At 32.7% G+C, this 17943-nt stretch overlaps 1 protein-coding gene across 1 annotated transcript in view; it reads right to left on the bottom strand.

The window, feature by feature from the left end:
- LOC135130445 (dual specificity protein phosphatase 21) overlaps window positions 1-760 on the bottom strand; it is a 34822-nt gene extending 34062 nt beyond the window's left edge. The window contains exon 1 of the mRNA XM_064057827.1: window positions 612-760. The gene's annotated coding sequence lies outside the window, so the exon portion shown is untranslated. The remainder of the gene's footprint in view (window positions 1-611) is intronic.
- Window positions 761-17943: the final 17183 nt, after the last annotated feature.

Below are 17943 nucleotides of genomic sequence, written 5' to 3'. Positions count from 1 at the left end.
TTAATAAAAAGAGGTACCAAAAAATCAACGGTGTAGAAATACATTTTACAATTTATCTATGAAAATAAAAATTTAAAATTTTTCACAAGACTAACTAATATTTTATTTTTTCATCCCTTCCAAAAAGTAGACAACATATTAAATATTTATTAAAAAATATGCTTGGAAGTCAGGTTTTATTGGCATGAGTATCATGGTTTTAGTATTTGCAATGCTAACAGAGGATATCCAAAAATAGTGAATACATGAGCCGATTCATGTTTTCAGATTTCTCAGAAACAATCCGTTAATTTATTTTCTCTGTTATTCCAAACATGACCTATTTAATTTCCCTGAAATTACTAGAACGTTTAATTTCATATCTTAAAATTAAAATAATCAATAAGTACATTTTTTTGAAAAATACACTCTAATATAGATGCAGATGTATGTAACTTTTTTTTGCTTAACAGCATTGACAAAAAAGTCAATTATCATTATCAATTAATCAGGATCAACCTTTTCACTTTTTTAATAAAAATTACGTAAAAGTTATGACATACCGACTGAGTACACGTTGTTCTTATTAATTGTTATTTTGTTGTCTTATTATTTAAAAAATTCACACTCACCTAATAATTCGTGATACAATCACTCAGTATTGTCGAAATTGTCTTTAAAACTGAAACAGCGCAGGTAAGTAGCCACTTAAAAAACCATTTTTCAAATTGGAAAGCACACCTGTGGGTAGGACTTCTGACGTACTTTGTTTGTCTTGGTTCGCTTTCTGCTCCCTTTACCTATTATTGTTCTTATTAGTCATCAGCACTGTCAAAAAAATCACATTTACGCGATGGATGAAGCAGCAGGTTAGATCTATTTAAAAAAAAATGTAAACAAATAAATAGACCACGTTCCAAAAATGATGACGCGATTTTTATTGCGCATTTACATTCTACATCACCTCTAGTTAAGAAAACAATTCCTGCACTACTTTTAAAGCGTAAAAATAAACGGCAGCGATGTTACCCAAAAATCTGGCATTTCTGAGAAAACGTCTTAAAAAAGTCACCAAAGTAGAACGCCAAGTCATGCGGGACTAAAGTTTGGCTCTTCGTTGTCCTTTGTGTGAATCTGAACGTTAAAAGGACAACAAAAACCAGTTTTGAATTTGATTCAAATAGGTCAGTTACGTCATGAAATAATAATACACAGCATAGGTAACTGATACGATCGTAACTTTCCGGTAGGTTGGACCCAGAACAAGGTTAAGTCAGAGATGATTTCAATTCTAGCTCGAACAGAGGAATCTCATGTGTATTAATCTACGTGAAAACGCGCATTTGCAGTTTTAAAACCTCAAACTGACTTAAAATACTCTTGGCTAAGTCGCCTTGAACGTCGTGAGTCATCTCAAAAATGTTTTGGATTTGATGCACCTGCACTTGTATTTTTTATTCCGTGGTCCAACGCCAACATTTAAGTTTACTATAATTTGGAAAATGTTAAGCACGTGACAGCTGCAAGTAACAACACTGTTGCAATTTGCGGTGTCAGCAACTTTTCAACTATTATTTATGATACCAAATTCACACAAAATGTATGTTTTCTTTTAATTAGCGTAGTAAAGAGAATACTATTTTTAGACTATGCTGCATCAAGCCAGATAAATCATAACATTTAGGAATATTTTTTATTTGTGTTTACTTGGCAGTGTTTTACGTTTAATCGAAAATATCTTGTTGATGTGTTTTTGAAAAATGCGAACAAAGAAGAAAAATATTGCTGGTTTATTTATCATCGTACTCAGTTTAGAAATGGACGGCAAAACAAGGGTGAGATGTAAACAGAGCTCTAAAATGAAGTAAACACGAAGCCCGCAGTTAAAAAGTTCGTGGACTTTTGGTTATTTTTGAAGGAATTGGTAGTCTTTGTTATCACAAAGAATAAGATCGTTTTGCCAACAAACAATAACAAACGTGTTAGAATTTTCACTGACAATTAGTAAACAGTTGATTGTACTAGTAAAGAATTTTATTAATCTCCTTGAAAAAAATACCTAACAAATCGGATGTCCAAGAATCAAACAATTAGCGCAACATAAACCCACTCTGTCTGTTGGTTCCTATTATTATTTTAAACAGGATTCTTATTAGAATCTCCTCTAATAACGATTATTATCGAAAGCCATCCTGTTTCCAGGCCATGACGGAAAGACTTAAACCTTTGTAATGCCAACATTTTAACAAAAGCCATTATTTTGGAAAACATGAAATACAATGAGTGTGTTTTCGGTTTTCGAGATAAACATAAGTATGCCTATTTTTTGCTACGAGCCTGTACGAGATTTGCACACGTTACGGAAGCTTAAAGTTGCTGCTATGCTGAAATCCACAAAAAAAAAGCACCGACTGATTATTCTCTATAAAAATAATTATTAGATTCTCTCTTGTTAACTTTTTTGATATCGTTATTTCTTGTATTATGTCATTTATTAGCTTGTTTAATTGTTCTCTTTTTTTCCTAGCATATAATTTATCGTTTCGGGAGTTTATTGTTTCCCTCAGGTGCTTTTTCTAATTTTATATTCTGCTTCTCATGTTGTTCTGCTTCATTATGATCATCCTCTGTCATTTCTTGGAAATATTTATTAATTTCTCTTCATCTCTGATTGCGTTTCTTTCTATCTTCGTCTTTTGTGTTAGGCATAGATATTATATCCCAAAAATATTTTTTTATTTTTTCTGTATTTTTAAGTCATCTTCTCTCTGAATTTTATTCACGATTTTTTTTTTACTCTTTCGATCGCTTTGTATTTGTGTATCTTTTCCAATTATCTTTTTCCTCTTTGAATATTTGTTTTATTTCCGTAGTCCAGCATTCTGTTCCTTTTACCTTTTTGTTTATTATTTTTGTAGTTCCGCGGCTCTTTATTGCCACATTCAGCAAGCAGTTTTTGAATTCGTTCTATTTTTCTGCTGTTCCAGGTCTTTCTTGTTTTTTTAATTTTGCATTTAGTATCTCCTGATGTTTTTCTCGTTGTTTTGTTTCTTTATCTATATATCACATCGTCACTTCCTATTTCTGCTTCTTTTCTCTTTTGACTTTTAGATTTTTTGTTTTCCACTTTCTTTTTCTGATTAGAAAATAATCTGATATCGATTTTTGAAATTTACTAGTTACTTCTCTCGCCTACTTGTGTTATGTCTTTGTGTTTAAATTGAATGTTGCTTATTACTAAATCATTTTCCAAACCAATTTCAATAGGTAATTTCTTTGTGCTTCTTCGTTTCTCCTTCTTCTCCTAAAAATCCATTTAGGTCCGTATTATGGTTTTCCACACTGCCATTGAAGTCTCCCATTATTATCACAATTTTCTCTCCCTTTTCTATTGTTTTTGCAATTCTTGCGACAGTTTTAGTTTTTTTTTTTTTTGTTGCATCTTCATTTTCTCCAAAATTCTTCGTCAAATATTCTCACTTCTATTTTTAATATTCTTTGATTTACATTGTCTTCTTTAATTTTGTTCTCTAATATATCTAGTGTTATTATTAGTCCTGTCCCTTCTACCATTCCTTCATTTTTATCTACACCTGACCAGAATCGCCAGTACCCTTCATGTGTTGTTGTTATACCTTCTTCCTTCACATTACTATTCTTTTTCTTGTTACGTGTTTTATTCATTTCCTTCGTCCTATTTGTATTTGCCTTACTATTTCTTTTTAGTTGTTTTAATTCCATTTGATTCTTTTGTCACTTTCTTCTAGTCTATCTTCCTACTTTTCCCATATCCAATCTTTTCCATCTATGTATGAGAATTTTTGTACTTAATTTTGATTTCCCATCTCTTACTCTTTTCCTGCGCTGTTACTTACCTTATTTGTTAATTATTTTACATACCTTTATTCTCTTCTTTTAGTTTCTTATTTTCATTCCTCAATGTCAAGATTTCCTCGAGATACTTTTCCTGGTCTTGTTTTATTTTCCATACAAATTTCAATAATTTCTTCTCTGTCGTTGCTCTTCTTCATTTCTTCTCCTTCTTGTCCTAAAAATTATTTTATGCCCTTATTATGGTTTTCCACTCTGCCATTCAAGTCTCCCATTATCACAATTTCCTCTCCATTTTTTATTGCTTTTTGCAATTCTCCAAACAACTCATCTTTAGTTTCTTTTGTTGCATTTTCGTTTTCTTTAAAAGCTATTACCATTCCCCACGGTTCTATCTTTAATATTCTTTAATTTACATAGTCTTCTTTAATTATGTCCTGTAAATTATCTGGTGTTATTATTAATTTTGTCCCTTCTTTCATTCCTTCTTTTTGACCTACACCTGACCAGAAAGCCCGCATCCTTCATATATTGTTGGCGTATCTTTTGCATTCTTCTTTGTTTCCTATAATTCCTTGTACCTATAGCACTTATGTTTTATCATTTTCTCCCCAATTCCTCTTCCTTCTATACGGGGTTTCTATAAATGATTGTAGGGTCGAAGTAGGGGATGAACACGTGCCGCTCCTCAGTTTGGACCCTACTAAATGTCCACGGGCGTACGACAAATACCACACGCAACTGTATAACTGGTTGCCTTAATGCTTCATAAAAACAAACAAATTTATTGCGATTAAAAATCACACTAAATGTTGAAAATGTTCACCATTTTGTTCAAGGCACATGTTCACTGTCTTTTTCATTTCAAAAATGTTCTGTAGTCCATTCGTCAACGCCCATTGTTCAATTTCATGTTGCAACAGGAACTCCTGACTATTGAGGAAATTTTTCAGATTCTGAAGATCTTCCACGAGATTTCCTTTTGTTGACACTGCCAGTTCGAACAAATCTGTTGATTACATTTCTAATGTGAGCCTCTAACGATGTTTCTTGAATTATTAAATCACAGTATTTGGCCAGATATTCTTGCTTACAATCGGTTACAGAATACACAACTCTTCGTTTACGAAGTCCCACAACGATAACAAAACATAACAATGAAAGTGTTGTGATAACACAACATCCCGCCTTAAATTGACATATGAAAAAAATTGAAAGCCCGCGAAAAATTCAAAAATTCAAAAATTTGGCCATGACTGTGATCGCCTAACAAAATAGTAGCCTACGTTGTATTTGTTTTTTTGTGGCGGAATGCGTTCAGATACAAAGTGGTGGACCTTAAGGTTGGAAAAGTACCGCTAAATAAAACACAAAATATATGAACGACACAAAATTATTTATTCCTCCACTGACAAAAAAAAAAGGTTCTAAATCAATACAAATATTTGAATATCACAAATTTAATAAAAACAAAACAAATCTGAAGTAAAGTAACTGGAAATGCACATGTTATTACGAACGTGTTGCGGCAAATTTAAATTATGGCAGTCAACAAGGGAACAAAATTTTAATAAAACTCTATGCAGTGGCAGCGGCACCAGAGCGTTATAAGAGTGTGGCGATGAATTATATCAATTTCATTCTAGAGCACAGCAAAAATACCCATAGGAGGCGTTGTAGCATGAGCGAAGTTTGGGGCTCCTGGTCGTGGCTGTTCTCCTACCACGACAGTGATTCTATTCTATCAGCAAGCACTGCCGTACAGCATCCCTCCATCACGGAGATGCCGTATGAGCAGGCCGCTACGCTCGCAAACTCGTGTTTGGGTCCCGGCTATTGGGACAAGCTAAAAGCGTCACGTCATCCCGACCGCCCCTGACTTCTATTCAAGGCCTGCATCCTTTGCGCAGATTACGCGACCGCCAGCTCGACAAATAACCGCACACTCCGCTTCCGCTAAACGTGACAAACTCTAGGATTGGCCTCATTTTTCCTCCTACCACAACTGAGTAAAAATCCTCAGTTGTATGCGAGCTCGCAAGGTTGTGCTTGATCGGTAAGGGAAGAGGTAAAAATGTCACTTTCGACTCATACCTCAGTTAGCTGTCAAATTGTAGATGGAACATCTGTCAAAATTAAGTGAGGAAAAAATATCAGAGATTTCTGATAAAAGGAACGTACCTATTGTGTTATTTACCTCAATTCAATTCAATTTAAATTATACAGCAAAGACTAAAATTATGAGATAGAGAAAAATCCAATGAGGTGAAAAATTGCAAAGCTAACAAAATATTATGAGGTTAATATCTGTCACACTTTATCAACGATTCAAGCCAAAAATTCACATGATGTTAAATTATGCCATGATCCAAGTGACTGGTTACTTAAAACAATTAGCTGTGAGAGTTTATATCGTGAACTGTCCCCAGCTTATCCCAAACAAACACATGATAAATAAACACTAAATGCATCCAACGTCGCGAGAAAATATGTCTCGGTGATGTGATGATAATAACTGCCTAAAGATAAAATTTAATCCCCCCGTACCTCAGTCCACGATATTATGAATTCTACCGCACTTTCACGGTCCTTTTTCCAGAGTAGCACAACGTTAGGTTAATTTACCTGCCATAAATGAACTATATATTAACAATCTTGTGTGAGGAATTGACAGGTTATATAATGTAACACTTAAGTATAAGCATCCAGAAACCTTATTTATAGCTTGATAAACAAAGAATGAGTCCTGATTAAGTGAATTTCATAAAATCTCCTAGCAAGTGCTTTATCTGGACTATCTCATGACTGTTAGATTGTGTTAGAACCAGTTAACGATTAAAATCCTAACATCAATTGTAAAATAAAAATAAAACAAATCTACACCACGCGTTGGCGTCGGTCGAAAATTCGCATATTTTTGATTAGAAAACAGCAAGAATTAGCTACGCGTGTTGGGGAAAACTGTGGCATCGCAATCGATACGATTAATTTTCTTTAAAAAAAGATTCCCCATTTTTATGAACTACCAAACCAACTAAATTTAATCTAGCTTCCTTATCGCGTCCTTTCACTCACACCAAACAACGCAATGACGCATCTCACCCCTCTACCAAGCAGCCAACTTCTACATATACACATATGTACATATATGTATGACAATTTTTTGGTACTTTATTTTGATTTCTCATCTCTTGCTCTTTTCCTGCCGCGTTACTAGACTCTTATTTTTTATTGAATTTCAATTCCTTCTTTGTTAATTCATCATTTCTTGTCTTCCATTGCCTTTAACTAGTTTATTTTTATTTCCCATTGCCTCGAGTTTCTTCTGCACATTCATGCTATCTTGATCTCCTGTTTGACCTCTACTTTTGTTCCTACCATTTAGGGTTTTCATTGCATCTTTTTCTAAGTTCTGAATTCTCTCTCACACATTGATTGTAACATTCTGCATACCTTTATTCTCTTCTTTTAACTGCTTGTTCTGATTTCTCGATGTCAAGATTCCCCCCTGATACTTTTTCTGATCTTGTTTAATTTCTACGAAATCCTTACAACTATAAGAACTAGAAAAAGTAAAAAATCTGAGGAATATTATGTACCTATCTGGAAAATTGTCATATTAAAAATGACAGTGAAGAAATCTAGATTACTGAAACGAAGAAACAAGGAAGTGTATACATACCTACATACTACTAGGTATATTTTGTAGAACAACAATGCTTTAAATTATTATTTTATCCACTTATCTAATTTTACAACCACTAAAAACGTTGTGCTCCATTGTTGCACACTTGCTCTCCATCTGTTCTCTAGGATTATAAAAGATAACTTGATGCTGTCAGGCTGGAAGCACTCTACTTTAAATTTAGATAAATCAGCGTCTTAGTACTGAAATTTCCTGTCGTATGTAGCTTTTTGAAAAATATTTTTAATGATTCACGCCAGAAGAATTTGAAATCCGAGGCTATTTTTTTTATTTTTAATATCAAATAAACTTTCTTCTCTTTTTTATTAGAATAATTAAAACATCAACAGTCCCGAAATGCTAAAAATCCCGTAAATAACGCGACTTAACTTTCAAGAATTTCAAAATTAAAAATAAAAGCACATGGGTGTCCGGAAATTTATATTTTATTATTTGTCGTATATGTTTCACGACAAATTTCGTTTAATATTCTCTTTGAACGACCGTGTGTTAAATCATAACCAAACGACGAGAGACGTTGCCTTCGAGCTTTCGTGTTTACAAAACAAGTTGGAAAAAGTGTGCCAATTGTTATTCACGAAAATCGAAGTGCAATAAAAATAACAATAAAACGGACCTACTACGCAGCATTCTTTCGAATGATTCTATTTACAAGCGTTTAATTCAACAATTTGTTTAACGAAGTCCTGATCTTGGCATTGGGCGAAGGATTTTTAGTACCGTAATTTATAATCGAATTTGTTGTCGTCACATCATTTATTCTGATGCATTGCCAAAATCTTACTCATGCTAAATCTTACAGACAGGAGTCTGGTCTTGAACTACATAAAGCATTCCTCGAGAAGAACAGTCTTGGAGTTAAAAACGGACAAGCCCTGACCGGCAAATGCGAGCTGAAAAATGCCGCAGGTTCACTATTCTATTTAAAAATGGAATAATTTACACTTGTCTTGGCACTAGCAGAAAAATGCGTGCGATTGTGACGTAACTCTCCCAACATTCTGAGAATCGCAAAATAAAATTTCTCGCGACGTCACCGTTATTTTACTTACTTTTTTACTTTCAAAGCCCTACAAAAATTTTCGACTTTATATAATAAAAACATTTTATTTGAGCTACGAAAGTTGAATTCTGTCGTGGACAATGTTTTGCCGGTTTTGAAATGACAGTAAGAAATCATCAGTTACGAGTTCGATAAATTCGTTTTCATTTTCTTCACACTCACTAAAAATCACTTTATTGTTGTATTTTAAAGCTCTGTAAAAATTTTAATATCATTTAATTATAGAAGTTATTTAGGTACGTACACATGCTGAAAGCCAAAATTCGTTCACGTGTACAAACCAAGGACATGTGGAAAGCTTTTGAAATAATAAGTAACATCGTTGTTTGTGTACACATAATCTTCTCGGAAATAGTTAAGGTGGTACACAATAGGATTTCATTTGAGTTAAAAAAAACCTTTGACACAGTTTCGAGGAATACAATTCTCAGAAATAGTCATAAAGTAAAAGCTCTTAGGTAAATTTTTCCGCTTTCACTGAAATAAAAATTATTCCTATTATTCTTCAGTTTTATTTTATTTAGCTTCTTTGTCCGTAATTATATCAAAATGTTTATCTAAATTTTAATAATGATTTAAGGTCCGAATACTTTTTTTTTATCTAACCGAACGTTATTTACTGTTTATCAAAAATGTTTTGAGTTGTTTCTATAAATATTAAAAATAGGTCAAGAATGCGAAAAAGTATTCACTAATTGTTTCGAAATGATACACGCTTCAGAGATCTATTAATACGTTATTTTTCCGGTCAAATTGTGTCACGATTTGAATAGAGCGATGAAAAGCGTATCGAGAATATATGTAAAAACTTGTTTACGCAATAATTACAGATGTTCTTGTCTGACATATTAATGTAAAAATATATAAATTTGGTAAAGTTATGAAGATGATAAAATTATTTTTGAACATAAAACAATGTTTTATTCAGTCCAATGCTTTTAATACACACAAAACTTAATTAAATGCCAAAGGACTTTAATGAAATATTAAACCAAGAATTTATTTTCTCTAGTTTAAACTTGATAGACCAAGCAGACTATAAAATATATGTACAATAAACTTCAATGATGTACATATTAAATACTCAAACTAAGAACACTGAAAAGTTTGGCAAAAAACTCGTTTTGTTTCCACTAAAATATCGCAAGTCAGTGGTGTCAAAACTAAATTTTTACCACTTGAAAGAAATTGCTGGATGTATGTCTCTAATCTTAGCTCTCAACAAACAACCGAAGAGACAGGGTGATTTCGAAATATATACAATAATTGTAACCACGACATCACGTACCGTAGTAAACAGTAGGTGGAAAAACGTTCGAATAAAAACGATGTAAAGACCTTCAGTTTCAGTTAAAAGTAAAACCGACTTTAGCTGGTTATCATTCGTTCGTTCATGTATTCATTCATCGTTAAAGATCAATGCGAAAAATTATTAGTTGTAAAAACAAATGGTGGTCCTGAAAAGGGCCGATTTTTGGTAATGCTTCATGGTGATCGACGGATGTTTGGTCCTTGCCACAACGATTCCATATTGTAAGAACAAAAATAACTTAGAATGCTACTACCTTTTTACAACAAATGTTGAAAATATTGTCCTTGTCTAGCAACACATGTTTGCACGGATACATAAAAAACTCCGAGAGTTCCACTCTTTGTTGAAGTCTTCGATAGTTTCTGGACACTATTGGTTTCCATAAACTAACTGTTTCATCCAACCCCACAGACAAAAATCACACGGATTGAGATCGGATGAACACGGAGGCCAAGCTAATGGGCCGTATCTACCGACCCACTGGTTAGGAAAATGATTATTTAACCATTCATCTGGCCTAGCAAAATGTGGTGATGCTCCATCATGCAAGTACCACATGCGAACTCGTTCACCTAAAGGCACATCCACATCTAGCTGCTAGTAAAACATAAGGTCCAACTAAGCGGTCATTTACGATACCGGCTCACATTTACGGAAAACTGTCGTTGAAATCGGTCAGAGGTGTTCAATTATCGAGGTATATGTATACAGTCTGTCTTACCCAAATTATTATTGCTTTTCTATTCCTTACCACCCTTATAAGTCAAACTGGCTATTGTATAACTTAACTCAGTTCACACCTCCATTATGGCAACAATGAACAGTAATAATCCTTGCGGTTCAGGTCCATAAAGCTTACAATAGCCAATTTGACTTATAAGGGTGGTTTGGCTTAAGCCGCATAAGTCATAAAAGTTTTACAAGGTGTATGTCAATTGGGTTTACTGTACCTAATTCAGTTTTGCCAACTATTTCAATCATTCTTGATCTCGTTGTAAAATCAGCGGATAATTGTCATCTTCTCCAAGAAGATATTAGAAATGTCATTGGATGGTATCGTGAAAATTTGTTGACTGAACAAAAAAAAGTGTTTTCCAATGTGCATTTCAAGACTTAAGTGTATAACGGAATTTGACTATGTCATTGACGGTAACGCTGTTTCAAGGGTCACAAAGATAAAAGATCTTGAAGTAAATCGTTGAAGAGCACTTTCCGCAGCTGCACTGCTGGAGCTAGTTCCTATATCCCTTCTTAGATTTTCTCAATTCTTTGTTGTATTCAGTGAAAGCTTTTTCGTAGTCATCCCGCGTTCCTAATCTTTTAACTCTGTTGAACAGTTTCCTCACTCCTGATCTGAGACGACCTAGTTCCTTATTCCACCAAAGTGCATCTCTCGATGCCAGCTTTTGTCTCAAAGGACAACTTTTTTGAGATGATGAAACTATTAATCACATATGTAAAAGTGATTTGGTGCACTATCAAGTTCCTCTGTCGTTTCGATGTTGAAACAGCAATCGTCGATTTCAAACTTTATGAGCTCTTTCTAGAGACACCAATCTATTTTCCTGGGCATTCTCTACTATACTACATGAGTTAACTATCAATGCAAGTGTTACAGCCAAATGACAGAAAGATCTGATAGGTATCTACTGTTAGAAATTTCATTTCCTCTTTTTTCACTAGTGATCCCCCAACCTGCCTTTTACTGCACTGGGTAATGATTTTTTGTTTTCTTTTTTGAACCGTACTGTAGTATACCTGATTCATCTACGTTGAAGATAGTATTGTTCTAATAAATATATCAAAAAATTCCATGCTGTTTATTAAAGCCTTTTGCCCGAGCAACCAAAGTTTAATGTCCCATTTACCTCTACATTATTTTAAGCAGTGGGGCAAATAATTTAAAATATTAAGTAGGTAGGTACAGTGTTGGGTGCTACGTGCAGTCATCATATTTATCTAACGAAAAATTTCAGTAATTTTCCTGTTTTATTCTACAAAAATACACATTTAGCTGACGTCATTTACAGTTGGCGAAACTTGAAACTCAATCAAAAAACTCCTTGTTATTTGTTTATTTCGTCTGAAGCTCAATAAAAGCTTTTAATATAATGTAATTAAATAAGATAGCAGACAATAAAACACTGAAAGAATAACCGACTCCACGTGTAGAGACGAGGACGTTTAGAAACCCGTAACAATAAAACAGAGAGAATGTTTTTGTTTGTTAGAACATTGAGATTTGATATTGACTTTTATTTTCTTAAAATGTATGCAAGGTATTTCGAAATGATCCACATTCCCGAAAAATAGAGTTTCCATTATCCTGTTGTAACCCTTAGGGTTTTAAATATTTTTCAAAGTGTGGTAGTTCTCCGCTTGCACGAACAGCAAACAAGAAAAACACCAGCAGTGATTTGTGCGTACTTAGAATGGCACTACTGATGCATAAATAAAAAATCTATACTTATTTATACATACATAAATAGTTCTTGCTTCTAAAACTTTCTACCTATATGTGTATATATATAGGTATAGTAATATTCGAAGAATCATGGTAATGTGTAGTAGGAATAATGAAAAAAAAAGATTTGAACTAATTTAAATCAAAACATAAAGTATACAAAAAATAAATAACCACATTCTAACACAACAATTTTAACGAAAACATAAAATCAGTTAAAAAGATTGTTAAATTGTCTGCTGAAAACAGGGACAAATGATTTTTTTATTATTATTCTTATTTTATTATTCCGTAAAAGGTCAAAATTGTTTATATCTAAATAAAAACGCTTTTAATTTTATTTTATATAGCAAATCAGCATACTGTCATCACTGTTGATATTTTTTTCAATTTCATTTTTATTTAAAGAAAGAACACTTACTGATTAGTGATTAATCTGTTGACGAAACTTTATAGTTTTCAGGTCCTAAAGCTTAATTTGCCCAAAAATTTTAAACCTTAAGGTGGCAATATTTGACTTACGTAGCTTTTTTACTGATTCTAAAGAACGGATTCTAGGGCAAATGTCTTTTCATTTTGGTTGTAGGCAAATGCATGAATATATATAAATATATACTTCTTTTTGCCTACTTACCTATTTTTGATAATGAGTGCGTTTTTTACGTATCTTCGACACTTTACTTTTTTAATAATAACCGAATTTTATATACCCCAAAACACATGTTTCTTGCAAAGGTCCATTTAATTTTTCCGGTACTATACAGGAAGATGACTTTTTATTAAAAGGCTCGAGGAAATTCCGTTAACTAAATGCCGACAGTTCACACAGCAAACACAAAACTATAATAACAGTTAAATAACGACAACATAATACTGTTACAAAAGATGTAACAGATTATATAACACTATCATAACCTCAATATATTCCAATTTCCGCCTCAAATTAATACAGCGACAATTATAACAGTTATATAATTTTGTTACTCTAACGTTCTGCAAATGTTATGTAGCCGTAACAATCGTAACATAACTGTTAAACATATGTTACATTTTTTAAACGTAACTGATCTGTAACAGTTATATAACAGGATAATTACTAAAAACATAACATCAACATAACGTCTCTATTCCAATTTCCGCTTCAAGCAACTATAACGGTGACATAATAAATATGCAACTTTGTTATACTTTTGTTATATTCTCACTATATAACTTGTCTATTACAAGATTGTAGATGCTACATAATCATTTTAAATTAGATTACCTGTCTGTATTGCTTAACTTAGAGGGGTTGCATCGATCTTGTTGTGTGTTTTTACTTTTTTTACTTGTGCTTATAGTGTATGTAATGACAACAATTTTTTTTATAACTTTCACATTTAACTCCAACATAACGTTACTATCACATTGTTATATAATACTGTTATACTTATGTAATGTAACTGTACTTTAACAGTCATATATCATAATAACAAATTTTGTTATATTCTTATTATATAACTGCAACATAACGTCATAATGACTGTTACATAACATTATTATACTGATGTTATGTAACTGTAATGTTAGATTTTTTATAACGCCAAGCACACTTTGTTATAATTTTGCTGCGTTACATAACACCAATATAAATCTGGGATGTAACTCTGTGAGTTTTTTGTTATATAACTGTTATAGTTTGTGTTGCCGGGGTTTTGACACTATAAATAAGGTTTGTCTATTGATATTCATTATTTTGTTATGTAATTCTAAATGAAATGAAACATTTCCAGTTATTATGGAACCTGACTCCATAGTGTCGAAATCAATGTCGAAATGCATCGTCGATGCCCAATACTATTTACAAGCAAAAACATAATTTAGCCAGTGGTTGACAGTAATTCAACTACAAGTAATTCAATACAGTAAATCAATTCCTTTTCAAGTAATAACTAATTGCAATACATTACTTTCCAAAAAGTGTAATGAGTAATCGTAACGAATATCTTTTTTTGAGTAATTCTGTCACTTTTACAAAAAAATTTGGGTTAAAAGTAAATGCCAAAGCATTTATTTTTAACCCAAATATTCAAAAATATTGTTTTATAATAATAATAATAATAATAATAATAATATATACTTTATTGTCCAACAGGATTAATTTTCCAATTACAGGACAACAATAACTAATTGTACACTACATTAATAAATATATAAATAAAATAACAATACTATCGTAGTTACAATTTAACAAAATATATCTTCTAAACAATTATTTCCACAACAACTCATTGTGTAAATCGGTGCACAACGTAAAATGTTGGTACGAGCTCTAGCGATCTTGAATGTTTGTACAAATCTAGAAGATAGCCGTGGAACATTGAAGCTTATATTACTAAGAAGATCTATACAATCTATTTCGTTAGAAACCAGTTTTGCAAGAAAACGAGCACAGTAAAAATCTCTTCTAGAAGAAAGTGACGACATTTGATGCCGTTGAAGGAGAAGTGACATATCCGTACCCTGTTCAGGGTACGTTCCATCACATTTAAATGATAGAAACTTCAAGAATTTCTTCAGAATTCTATCTAGGACCATGTGCTGCGTGATGTATATCGGATACCAAATTAAAGATGCGTATTCTAACTTGCTTAAAACAAAGGCATAAAACAGAATTTTGATCAGGTTGACATTACGGAAATACTTAGATACCCTCATGATAAAACCTAAGGACTTGTTAGCTGAGTTCGCTATGTGTTCAATGTGTGAGTTAAATGTTAAGCGTTCATCAAATATTACACCAAGATCTTTGATTGAGTCTTTTTTAATAATAAAAAATCCATATCCATAATACGAAAACTCAGTAAGGGTGTTTTTACGGGAGAATGATATAAAGAAGCATTTTGTTTTATTAATTTTAAAAATATTATTATTACACCACTGCACGATTTTGTCAAGATTGGCGTGCAAATGTAGGGTATCGTCAATGTAGGAAATTTTTGAGTATATTTTGAGGTCGTTAGCATAAGCAAGAACCGGACAACTAAGAGATAATAGATAGCAAGTCATTTACGAATATGTTAAAAAGTAACGGTCCAAGATTAGAACCTTGCGGAACGCCGCTATTAGATGTAAATAAATAGGACCTGAACTCATTATAAGAAATATAATTCACGCGATTGTCGATGTAAGAGCATATTAATTGTAAAAGTGAAGCCAAAATTATTAAGTTTACGAAGTAAAATTCTGTGTGGGATGCAATCAAAGGCCTTAGAAAAATCAGTGTAGATGACATCAATTTGACCTTGATTATCGATTTCTTGGGCTAGTGTCTGACTTAGCACAGATAAATTAGTAATAGTGGATCTGCCTTTTACAAAACCATGTTGGTATGGCCATATGTAGGGCCGGACATTGTAGTAAATTTGTTTATATAATACCTGCTCCACCACCTTTGAAAAATTCGATAAAATAGATATTGTGCGATAGTTGTTGAGGAATTGGCTTTCCAAATTGATATCGCGCTAAAGATGATTCCCGAGTTTAATGGAAATAAAGAAAATCTTCATAAATTTATTGCTTGTTCCGACATAGTTGGAGCTTCTGCTACTACAAGGGAACAAAAAGAAACCTTTCTGAACGTAATAAAATCAAAATTATGTGGATCAGCCTATAATCTCATTAAATATAAGGTTTTTGACAGTTGGGAACAATTAAAAATAATTTTGCAACAGCAATACTTGGAAAAAAGGACCATTGCACAGATTCAGGCAGAATTAATAAATTCAAAGCAGTACTATAATGAAGATATTTTAACATTTGCAAATCGCATAGAAAGACTTACTTTAGATCTGACTGATGCTTGTGTAGCGTCGGAAGGTCAAGCTGCTTATAATACAATCAGTAATCTAAATCAAAAATCTGCTCTTAAAGCTTTTGTTGAAGGCCTGAAAGATCCCGTAAGATTAATTATCACAGCAAGTAGATTCACTAAACTCTCGGATGCTATTAGTGCAGCATGTGAAGAAGAACAAAAAACAAAAGTATATGTCCGACTGTAATAGACTTCACACCGTTGAAATGAGCTTAAAAAACCCTACCCAGACTGCTTTTCCGTTTTTTAAATTTTGTTACAGAAATAAAATATCTTAACAAATAGTTGAGTAAACAGGGGCAGAATATGTATTTAAAATTTGTGGACAAACAAACTTGAGCCATTTTTCTGGTCCACTCAAGTCTATAACAGGTAACCGATAGAGCCCGTCCTTTTAAATCCCTCATAATCCTACAAAAAATTTTATTAGTGCGCACCCTCTAAGGTTTTCTAAATTTAATCTGTAAGTCACAACGCCAAATAAGAGGCAATCAAAGACAGACTTTTAAGTTTACATTATCTTGTAGCCCCCATCTAAGAATTTAGGAACATCCTTTTTATTAAAGATTAAAAGATTTGCGTCCGCAGGTAATTACCGGTGGACTAATATTTACGATACATTGACACGTTGCCAATAAGATATTTTGAAATTTCCCACCAATGCAATTTTTTGTTTAAAAGTTGTTGCAGTTGGCATCGAACTTTTATTTGTAGCTAGAATGAAATTAGGCGCAAAAGAATCGGCTCTTCAATTTTTTGGTAAAATATGTAATATACATAAGCTCTTCACCATTTTAAGGGTGAACTAAAGCATATTCCAGCCTAGAGAAATACATACAAACTTCTGTCCAAATTTTTGTCAAAAGTATATGTTCGACTGTAATAGACTTCACACCGTTGAAATGAGCTTAAAAAACCCCTGTTAAAGTACCTAACATGTTGCCCCACAATAATTCCAGCTAGGGCCGCAGTGGAAAGGATGTTTAGTGTTTTTAAGACAAAGCGCCATGCCTTAGCTGACGAAAATTTTGTATGTCAGTTATTATTGAATTTAAATTATGAATATAGTCGTCTTGCGTGAAATATTTACTTGTTTTATTTTATTTACTGATGTGAATATGTAACAAATGCGTTAGTAAAATAAATCACTCACTGCCTTTTTCATTCTAACACATTTTTTCTTGACCCTTTGGACCCATGCAACAAATATCAAAAATTGTATCTTCATCAAATTTTTCAAAGTGCAAAAGTAATTGTTCCAATCACTGCATTGTTATGATTCAGAGTTAAAATACTTTGTGCTTCGCTCGGACTTGTCTGATTCACTACGTTCGTCAGTCAACAGAGTCCATAAAGCACATAAAGCTTTACTTATATTCTTAATAATATAATCTACTATTATTGAAGAAAAAAAACTTCAAACTAATGATTGTTTAGCTAATTAATACCTTGAAGAAACTACATCAACCCCAGTTGATGCCACATTAGAATGCAGTGCCATCTATTATCAATATATTATGAAATCAACTAGTGTTCTGTAAGAAAGTTGACACAACTTAATATTAATGATAAAATCATTGAAAAAAGGGCACATCGTAATCGATGAACATATTTTGCGCATTAACATTGCATTTACTTTCAATCAAAATAAAAAAAAGCCAAGCTGCAATGTTGGTTGCATAAGCTACAAAAGCTTACACCTCCCAAGCTTCTTTTTTTAATAAAACGCAAACCC

This window comes from Zophobas morio, unplaced genomic scaffold, assembly GCF_036711695.1.
Source record: "Zophobas morio isolate AGI-343-1 ecotype UQ-CSIRO unplaced genomic scaffold, CSIRO_AGI_Zmor_V1 ptg000017l, whole genome shotgun sequence".
Lineage (NCBI taxonomy): Eukaryota > Metazoa > Arthropoda > Insecta > Coleoptera > Tenebrionidae > Zophobas > Zophobas morio.
This window is presented reverse-complemented; position numbering and strand designations above follow the sequence as displayed.